The sequence below is a fragment of the Danio rerio genome, chromosome 14, assembly GCF_049306965.1.
Source record: "Danio rerio strain Tuebingen ecotype United States chromosome 14, GRCz12tu, whole genome shotgun sequence".
Taxonomy (NCBI): domain Eukaryota; kingdom Metazoa; phylum Chordata; class Actinopteri; order Cypriniformes; family Danionidae; genus Danio; species Danio rerio.
Window position 1 is genome coordinate 33597180 of NC_133189.1, and position 10321 is coordinate 33607500.

Here is a 10321-nt window from a genome sequence, read left to right on the forward strand (position 1 = left end):
TTCTGATTATCTGTCTGTCCGTGATGAATGAGATGGAAATGTACCTCTGTGGCCAAACAGGTCTCTGGATCCTTGCCAAGTGGGTACGTTGAGGGGCCATGGGCACGGACTGCCCGACAAACCTTTACTGTAAATAAAATAGTGAGCAGTTTGACTGGTGTAGAGTTCATCAAACATTTCAAACAGTATGTCTGGTCACAGTGTTACAGTAAAGCACCAAACGACTATCTTTGGTGGAGCTTAAAGGAGTAGTTCACCCAAATATGAAAATTGCCATCATTTACTCTCCCTTCACTTGCTTTAAACTGGTTTGACTTGCTTTAACCTTTTAAGATATTATGAAGAAAACTGTACAAGCTGTAATCATTGACTGCCATAGTGTTTGCTTTTTTCCTACTGTGGATGTTAAAGCTTACAGGTTTTTAGCTTTCTTCAAAATAAAAGTATGTATGGCTGCATTTTGTCTTTAAAACGAATTATACGGAGCAGTATGATGCCATTCCTTTTCGCGCTTACCAGCTGACTGCTTACCTGGGAAGGGGGTGGGCAGGTCAATTGGTGCTTTTGAAAACACTATTGATTGGGTTAAGGGAAGGAGGATGGTGTGTCAGTTGATCAGTCAGTCATTCAGTTATTCAGTCGACAGTGGCCTCTGGTGGATTTATGTGAGAACAGCAGGCGCAAACGGCACTAGCGAGAGAAATTTGAGATCCCAAAAAACATATACAGCGGCCTCTGGTGGATTCGTGAAAAAAAAAAATTGCAAAAAAAAAAAAAAAAAACATACCACCTGGGACGTATTTCGCAATCCCTCAACATGTATTTGTCGGTACATTTTCAAAATGAGCCTGGGTTGCCTTTTTCATGCTCACAACAAAAAAATTATTTTTCAATAATGATTTACTCACCTTCCATTTGCTCACAAAGAAAACATTTATTGAATAATCTTGTTGATTGAATCAGTTATGAGGTTTAATGTATTCCTTAAGGGTTTTCACACTGAGTCAAGTAGGTTTACAGGTTAAATGTGTATATTGAGGAAGTGCCAAAATAAGGAAAAACGCATACAGAACTTCTATAACACTTTACAATAAAGTTGTATTAGTTAATGAATTTGTTAACAGGAATTAACATCAGCACATGTTATTTATGTATTAGTTGACATGAACAAATGTTACCTCCATTCAGCATAACATATTTTTTTTGTAAATGTTGACTTTAATTTGCAGTATCTAGGCGGGTTAGGGTAATTAATCAAGCTATTGTATAACGATGGTTTGTTCTGTAGACTATCAGAAATAAATATAGCTTAAAGGGGCTAATAATTTTGACCTTAACATGGTTTTTAAAAAAATGTAAAACTGCTTTTATTCTAGCCGAAATAAAGCAAATAAGACTTTCTTCAGAAGAAAAAAAAATATTATTAGGCATACTGTATTGTGAAAGTTCTCTTGCTTTGTTAAACATCATTTGGGAAATATAAAAAAATAAATAAATCAAAGGGGCTAATAATTCTGACTTCAGCTGTATATTAAACCCTAAGTAAGTTAGTTAATATTAGTTTTAAAAAAATAAAAGCTGTCACACAGATAATTCAAAATGTCAATTTTGTTTTAGTAAACTGTTTTAAATTACTAGATTATAAAATGGCTTGTTTTTATCTTCACAAAACATTAAATATAACAATATTTTATGGTAAAATTGGACGGAACAGCCTTTTATTTTTATTATGTCCATGTCTGTAGAATTGAATATGTCAAAATATTAAATATTGAAAAGTAAATTCAACTTAATATGTTTCTATTGAAAAACATTTTCATTATTTTTGTATTGTTATTAATTCTCTTAGATCTAATTTGTTGTTGCCTTTTTTTTGTAATTGAGTGCTTAGTTCATTTGCTTAGTTTTAAAAGTAAGTATTAATAAAAATAAAAAAAGGTTAATACATGAAAGCAAGATTCTTTTTTTATCATAAGTACATATATAAGTAATACATTTGTGTGTACTTTTATTTTTGCTTCTATATCAACTGTTAAAGCAGCTTCACAAAAAAAAAAGAAAAGAAAAAAGAGGAAAGGGCAGGGTGTGTGTCACTGACCTTGTTGTAAATGACATTGACATTAGATGGTTAACCGGAATGACAGTAATAGGCTACCTGATCAGGTCTGGATACCTGAGAGACGAGTCGCCTCTCAGTCGTCACTCAACCCGGACCTCCATCGGTTCCTCGCTCTCCCGCTCTTATCTCTCCTCTCTGTCACTCCCTCTCCCCCTGCGGTACAGTGTCTGAGCTCCTTGTTCAACCACCGATGCCTTTCTTGTTGCTCATTTACTCCTGTGACTGCCCAGTGTGGACACTGTAATGACATTCTGATTGTCTCTCGGCAAATGAGAATGAAATGGGTGTTTGAAGAAATTACCATGTGAGGAGCCATCAGTTGTAAATTGGGGATGGGATGGCTTCAATGCCTCGCTCGACAAATGCTTAAAGAAGGAAACATTCTAGTGCTGTGAATGCATGAAATTACACTCCAGATTTTTTAATTGACCCCATTCAAGGCATCAATTAAAAATTAAACAATACTGCAGAAAGCCTGTGCACCTTCCAACAATTTCATTGAAATAACGAGTCCCTGTCCATGTTACTGTATTGTGCTCTTTCAAAGCTGCTCTAAAGCCTCTCTATTCTCTGTCTTATTGCCTGACCAGTGGCTTAATGTTCAAAACTCTTCTTACAGCTGAATAAGTCTGAGCCTGGCTTCTTTTTATGTCAATGTTTCCCTTTTAAACGCAATCCAAGCGTTAAGATAAAAAGTCCAGCACACAGTCTTGAAGATAAGAGATTCTACACATTTGCTGCTTCAGAGAAAAAGCACATGAGACATTTACTGTGCTTTTCTCTGCTCGATGATGCAGGCTTTGTGTGACAATCTGGAATTTTAATGAAAAATAAATGTTTGCATAAAACATGCTTTGTGATTTCTTTCTTATTCTCAAAAATAATCGTGGGACTTTAGGCTGTGGGTTCTAAAAGACGCACTGTGTGTATTGCTATAGCAGTAATTTTAATAATATATAATGTTGTCTATTATGTTAAATAGGGCATGAATGCAAGTATTCTACCTGCATTTTAAATATGCATAAACCCGAATCAGCATCTCAGCTTCAACAATCAGTCTGTAATCAGCTCCTATACTTGAGCGCTCCACTCGTATTTAATAGAATTTTAACATTCGAATCAATCACTTTAATTAATATTTTTAGGCATTAATGCTCTCAAACTTTAACAGATGTAATTGTCAGAGAAGGACTCAAATCCCCATTGGTTTTAATTGCTCCATTATTAATTCTTGCTGGGCAAAAGGCTGATGCATTTGAACAGTACATTAGACAGAGAGGGGTCGCTTGGCCATGTCTGCCAATACATCAAATCCTGACAATGCTTGCTTGGAGTGATTGCACTGCATTTAACTCTTTACACACACTGACAGAGGAGTGCTGCAGTATATACATGCACACCTTCTGTAATGAACTGTAGGGTAGTAATATTATGAATGTACATTGACAATTCAGGCAGACATGTTGCATAAATGTGCATTCTTTTATAAAATCAGAAAAACACTGGATTTCTAGAATAATTCAACTCTGCATGTTCAAATGTTGTATAGTGTGGCTTTATGCACTGTAATTCATTGACTTAAAATGTAAAGTTGAATCAAATTATCTTTCCAAGTTATTTGAAACTCATGTTACTTATTTCAAACATCGACTTTACTAAAATAACTACATATGTATGTGTTCTAGACATTGTAATAAATATAACAAAATCAAGGAATTTGACTTGCATAAATCTTGACAAATTCAGACGTGTAAAAAAATTAGATCACAGCTAATGTCAACAGAGTAACATCATGGCAGGATGACCAGACCTATGAAGAGGTTTTCTATTCTACTGCATCACGAGGACACATAATAGGACCTATTAGGTGAAGTTTATTTATAAACTAATTTCGAGAGAAGCATGCGCTTATGATTGATAGCAGCTGGTCCTCATTAGCTAATGCATGTTTCACCAATCAGAAGATTCTTAAATCATTATAAATAACCAGAGTATCTTACCTTAGCCATCTTCGTCTTAAAGAATCCCCCCTTCCACCCCTACTCCTCCCATTTTATTGTCAGGGCAGCAGGGAGGCCTATTGGTTAGCATCACTGCCTCACAACAAGAATGTCACTGACTCAGATCTTACCTGGCCAGGTTGGCATTTCTGTGCAGAGTTTGCATGTTCTCCCCGTGTTGGCGTGGGTTTTCCCCGGGCTCTCCGGTTTCCTACCACAGACCAAAAATATGTAACACAAGTAAATTGAAAAAGCTAAATTGATATCATAGACAAGCATTGAATCCAGTATTTACACTCTTTAGCATTCATAATCTACATCTACCATTATCAAGCAGGGGAGTTCTCAAGACCTAGCTGAACTCAGACTCCACTCTTGCCCTGCAAAGGGGGCGTTCTCGAGGATCTCACAAACTCAGGGCTCTCTCCCGGGACAGCATGCCAAACACACTTTATAATCAATCCTCAGCTAAGGGTGAATTCTTGAATCAAGTAAAAGTGGTTATGAGGAAAAAAAAAAAAAAAAAGCTTTTGCTTGCAATTCTGCAACAGTGGGCTTTACAGGGTTAACTAAAAAATAAAAAATAAAAGTTGGAAGTTGGTTTTAAGTATTTAAGTACCAACCAAAAAGCAATTGTTGTCATGAATATTTGATCATATAATGGGATAGAGAAACTAAACATGAAACACATTAGTTGCCTTGATTAATTTAGCAAATTAATTTCCTTCAGCTATTCTTGCACTTAATTATGCCTGTTAAAATGTATTGTATGAGCTTCTGTAACTTTCACTGTTCTTTTTATTGCTCTGTCATATTTTCTAATTCATTTCACAGCACAGTGGATATCAGAACTGAATCAATGCAGGTTCACTTACAAAAATAATATAATAAACCTTGTTATGCATATGTCATGTAACAGCGAGTGTGTGTGTGTGTGTTTGTTTGTTTGTGTGTGTGTGTGTGTTTGTGTGTTTTGTGTGTGTGTGTGTGTGTGTGTGTGTGTGTGTGTGTGTGTGTGTGTGTGTGTGTGTGTGTGTGTGTGTGTGTGGGAGTGCTCAAACTTACTTAATGAGTAATTTACGAGTTATGAGCCACTATTGAGAACATTTCACCGCCTCTACTAATTGAAAAGGCTTTTAGATCAGCCAGAACATCTTTTTGTTAGTTTCAAAAAGTAATATCATTAACAAAAAAAAAAAAAAAATCTAATGTCGTTATTAAGATTTAAAAAAACAAATGTGCATACAAATGTACGTGTGTGTGTGTGTGTGTGTGTGTGTGTGTGTGTGTGTGTGTGTGTGTGTGTGTATTTTATATTTTTTATATTGTTTGGACCAAATGTCTCCACATAATGTAGAGCAATTCCAGCAAATGTTGATGTTGTGGATATTTTAAATAATTATTATTTTTTGGTCCTCGTAAGGAAGAAAACAAATCACACACTATGAAATGTAAAAATGCAGATTGTTTTTTATAAGGGTTGGGTTTAGGGTTTGGGTATAGGGATAGAAAATACAGTTTGTACAGAATAAAAACAAAGTCCCTTTAAGGCAAGTCATTTTACTTGGTGGCCATCTTTGAGACGCCTCTCGGGCAGTATACTCAGGCATTCTGTCTGAATGGGAAAACATTGAATTCTTCGAAGCTGCTAGCCAAGCTTACGATTACATCATATATTTGGAATCAACATTACAACAACAAATGTCTCATAAGTGTCGTTTCTAAATGTCTGAATTAAACAAAATCTGCAAATTTTCAGGTTGCCCAAGCTATGGTGCATAGGCACTTGAAAGAAATGAGATCACAACACAGACCTCATTTATGGCAGTGTTACGAATGATTATCCTCTGGATAATGATCGTCTGATCACACTGGTCTTCGGAACTAATCCACAACTTGCTCTTGATGGCGATTCTCAGTTTACTAGTTTGTGGGCATTTGAATTGCTGCTGTCATGTGATGTGCCTTTGACAGGACGGACTGTACCTCGCATTCGTTTCATACAGATTACAAAACCAAAAAACTTTTGTTTTTAAGTGCACTTGGTTCATTTCAAGCTTTATGTGGATATATTTCTTATGTGCTCGAAGCAAGTATTCACTAAGATTCCAGTGTGTTTGTTGACCACCAAACTGGCAATTAATGATATGTAAACGTTGCTTTATTTCTGTGCATGCTAATTTAGTTTGCAAGTTATAAAAATGAAGGGTTCTGTCAATATTTTATCTTCATCTTCCTCGTCACTCCACATAAGTTCAATAAGCATTGGTGGAGATTTAATTATAGAATCGTATCTTGAACCCATTGACCATCCAAATGGACAAACATGTTTGAAAAAGATTCTGACCTACTGTAAAGCTTGCAATGTTACAAAAGATTTTATACTTTAATTATTTGGGTTATCATTGTTTAACAAGGTAAATGCAAGGATATACATTCAGGTGAGGTAGAAAAAAAGATAAATATCTTTTTTCATGGTATATTTGCCATATAATTACAAATCAATTAAAATTGGAGGTATTTGACGAAACTCTGACAAAATTCATTTTGCTTGGATTTTTTTTTTTTGACTTTTTGTATTTATTTGCACATTGCTTGTACTGTAAAACATAAAGGGCTCTTTGTAATCATTTGGATGCTGTGTTGCTTTAATTAGTATTAGTCATTCCAAAAAAAATATTCAAATGTGAGTGTGTGAATACAAATTTATGCAAAATAAAAAGCATTACATCCATGGAAACCCCACTTAAAGGTGTGTGGGTGTGTGTGCATGTCATGCACATGCTTTGCCCTGTTATAAAGGACTGAAGAAACAGTGATCCATGGTGGACCCAGGCGATAGGGCCATATGGTGTGGCATGTTGTGTCATTAGTGCAGAAACTTGAAGGGACACCGGTGTCTTAATTATCTCTTGACAGCCTGCAACACTCAAACCTGCAGAGAGCAAAACCTCGCAATGCTCACCAATGCCTGCACAGGCGTTAATGCATGGCGAAGCTATAAAAATGCTAAGTACTTTTTATCTGATATGTTTGATTTAATAGTGTGAATTTAATTAGTTTTGTAAATATAAGCTGGCAAGCAGGGTTTTTAATTCACCTCACTTATAGTCATTCTCCTAATCTTAAGGGAGCTTTCACACTTAAATCCTGATTTATAACTGCATAATAGCTTTCATTTGTAGTGATAGTGCTGCTGTACAGTATATGGATTTGTTTTCAGTATTTCTAATGAGCTGTATGCTGACATCTCAAATGTAACATGTTCATTTATCATGTTGTGTCTGTTTTTTCTGGTTGCTGTTTTCGAGGTAAAAGAAAAACAGGAAATATTGTGCTGTGAACCCGGAGCTTGAACTGAATGGTTGTTTTGTAAACTGTTTGTGTATATGACATTTGCACTGCATTTATTTTTGTATGTTTTTTGTTTGATTCTCAGGTCATTCTGAATTTGCAGAAAGTCTCTAGAATGCATCTGAACCTGACACACATAACTCGTACACTGTAACACTAAAAAGGTGAGTGATTTATCACACCACTCTTCATTTTTTTTTTTGTTAAATACTTAAAAATATATATATAATGTGTTATACATCATGAATTATGAGGGAAAATGTATTTTGTTCAATATACAAACACAGAAAAAATATGCCTTTGAATGCCAAGTGTTAATATTTTAAATTTGATGAAGATAGCATGCAAAAAAGATTTTTGTAAAAGGTTTTCCAAGATTATATCAGTGTCCTTCTTTTCCTCACCATCAAAGGCATTTTTTCAAAAATGACCTTCCAAAACTAAAACAGTAACATTTGCTGAATAATTTGGTCTATATTCACACTGCCCTCCATCTGAGTCTTGTGCGTCATCAATGACGCCATGTGAGAACAACCTATAAAAAACAAGATATACAAAGCAATGTTTTAGAGAAAGTATTACTATTAGAAAAGTTTCAATTATGGTTAGATAAATGCTGGCATGTACTTTAGGCCTGCATGATTAATCAATTTAGGTCAAATTAAAAGTGCAGATCATATATCTGATTGCTTTTATTAAAGGGCAAAGTTGTATTACAAATAATATATAAATATAAATGTATTTAGGTGGCGCAGTAGGTAGTGCTGTCGCTTCACAGCAAGAAGGTTGCTGGTTCGAGCCTCGGCTGGGTCAGTTGGCATTTCTGTGTAGAGTTTGCATGTTTTCCCTGTGATCGCGTGGGTTTCCTCCAAGTGCACCGTTTTCCCCCACAGTCCAAAGACATGATGTACAGGTGAATTGGGTTGGCTAAATTGTCTGTAGTGTATGAGTGTGAATGAGTGTGTGTGGATGTTTCCCAGAGATGGGTTGCAGCTGGAAGGGCATACACTGTGTAAAACGCGTGCTAAATAAGTTGGCGGTTCATTTTGCTCTGGCGACATGGAATAATAAAGGGACTAAGCTAAAACCAAAATTAATTAATGAAAATAAATGTATTTATTATAAATTATACATTTTAATACAATAATTTTTGTGCTGTGAAGTAAAATATAAAATTGTGTATGGAAAGCTTTGTCTGTGCACGGTGAATGTTATGAAATTAATATGCAAACTGTTAAACACTTTTTTATGTAAAGGTTTTATATATCTTTATAAAAAATTATATATAATTTAGTGAATTGAATCAAAGATACAGTATTTATTTTCTTAATTTTTCATGACAACTGACAACTTTATTGGAAAAAATGGTTTTAAATAAACAGAAGTATAGGATAGCGTAATGCTTAGTCTTACTTTGGTGCTGTTAAAACCAGCACACCAAACCTGCAGCTCTTTTATGACCTTAAAGTAAAACACATTTCAAACCATAATTCACAATTTTTATCAGATTAATTGCAATTCGATTTTTTTCTCCAAATCGTGCAGCTTTAATGTACCCCCACAGTTACTTACAATCAATAGAATGTTTGTTGTGGAACTGTCAAAGTAACTTCTTAGCATGTATTAAGGAGGCAGTTTAGTCTAATATGGAGAGGTAAAAAATGATGCCACTACATCAAGTGTAAGAAATTAGAATCAGGTGCACCAATTAGTAAATTAAATTGCAGATTAGGTTTCAGCCCACTGGCAGTCAGTCCAAGTGGGTGGTTGTGCCAACTGTTTCAGAAAGTCCTCAAGAACCCCAGAGCCTCATCATAGGATCTAAACACCACTTTGGAAACAGTTGCTGTATGTGCACCATTTAGCAAATTGAAAATGACTACAAAAACTTTGTCTTCATGGGGGGTCATGAAAGTAGAAGCCTCTAATCTCTAACAATAATGTGCAGGTAAGATCTGAGTTTGCCATTCAGTGCCTACAACTCTGCGCCATAGTGATTGTTGACATGGCAGTTTCAAATAAAGGGACTCTTTTCTTACGATCAAGAGACAAAAGCTGCGTCCCAAATCGCATACTTATGCACTATTCTACGCCATTTCGTAGTATAAATAGTGTAAGTAGTTTGTTCACACTGAAAACTCTAAAAATATTAAGTGCACTTTAATTACCCGGATGATGCACTTATTCAGCCGCTAAAATGAAGTGTGGAATGATGGACACTTCACACACTGCAAGTTTGCTTACGTAGCGGAAGGGGCGGAGCTATCGGAAGCACATGTTGAATAACTTTAGTTATTTTTGATGGTGAAAGCAAAATTCTCTTACGAGAGTAATTATAGCGCCTCCTGATGGCGAATGCGACAATACTCACGGCAGGTAAGTACAGATAAGTCGGTCGTTTATTTCACTGATTTGGCAACCGTAAAACGTCATCAGGGAAACGATTTGAATTTCCGTTTAGTAAAAAAAAACATTAGTGTGCCATTTGGGATGCCACTACATACATATACTATCCTGTTGAGTGTGTAAGTGCATAAGTACATAGTGCAAGAGTGCATAGTGTATAGTGTGCCATTTGGGACGCAGCTCTAGTCTTACAGTATTTACTTCCAAAAAGATTATATTCTTTGCAAAGAACAGGTTCAACAGTCATATTGGAACACCAATTGTTGCAGAGAGTGACACCCAGGCTAACCAGACACCAGGTTTTTATCTTCTTTCCCCTGCTTCAAGGCCCACTTTGTCACACTTGACACCCAGTTCTTTTTAGAGCATTAGATTTCAGGGCCAGTATTTACAGTTACTGAATGCATATGTTTAAAAGCAGATGACCACCTTCTGAATGACC

The 10321-nt window shown here is 35.6% G+C and overlaps 1 protein-coding gene across 1 annotated transcript in view; it reads left to right on the forward strand.

The window, feature by feature from the left end:
• Positions 1-10321, forward strand: part of tenm2a (teneurin transmembrane protein 2a) — a 1361633-nt gene that overhangs the window by 702800 nt on the left and 648512 nt on the right. The window contains exon 6 of the mRNA XM_073921891.1: positions 7559-7637. The gene's annotated coding sequence lies outside the window, so the exon portion shown is untranslated. The remainder of the gene's footprint in view (positions 1-7558; positions 7638-10321) is intronic.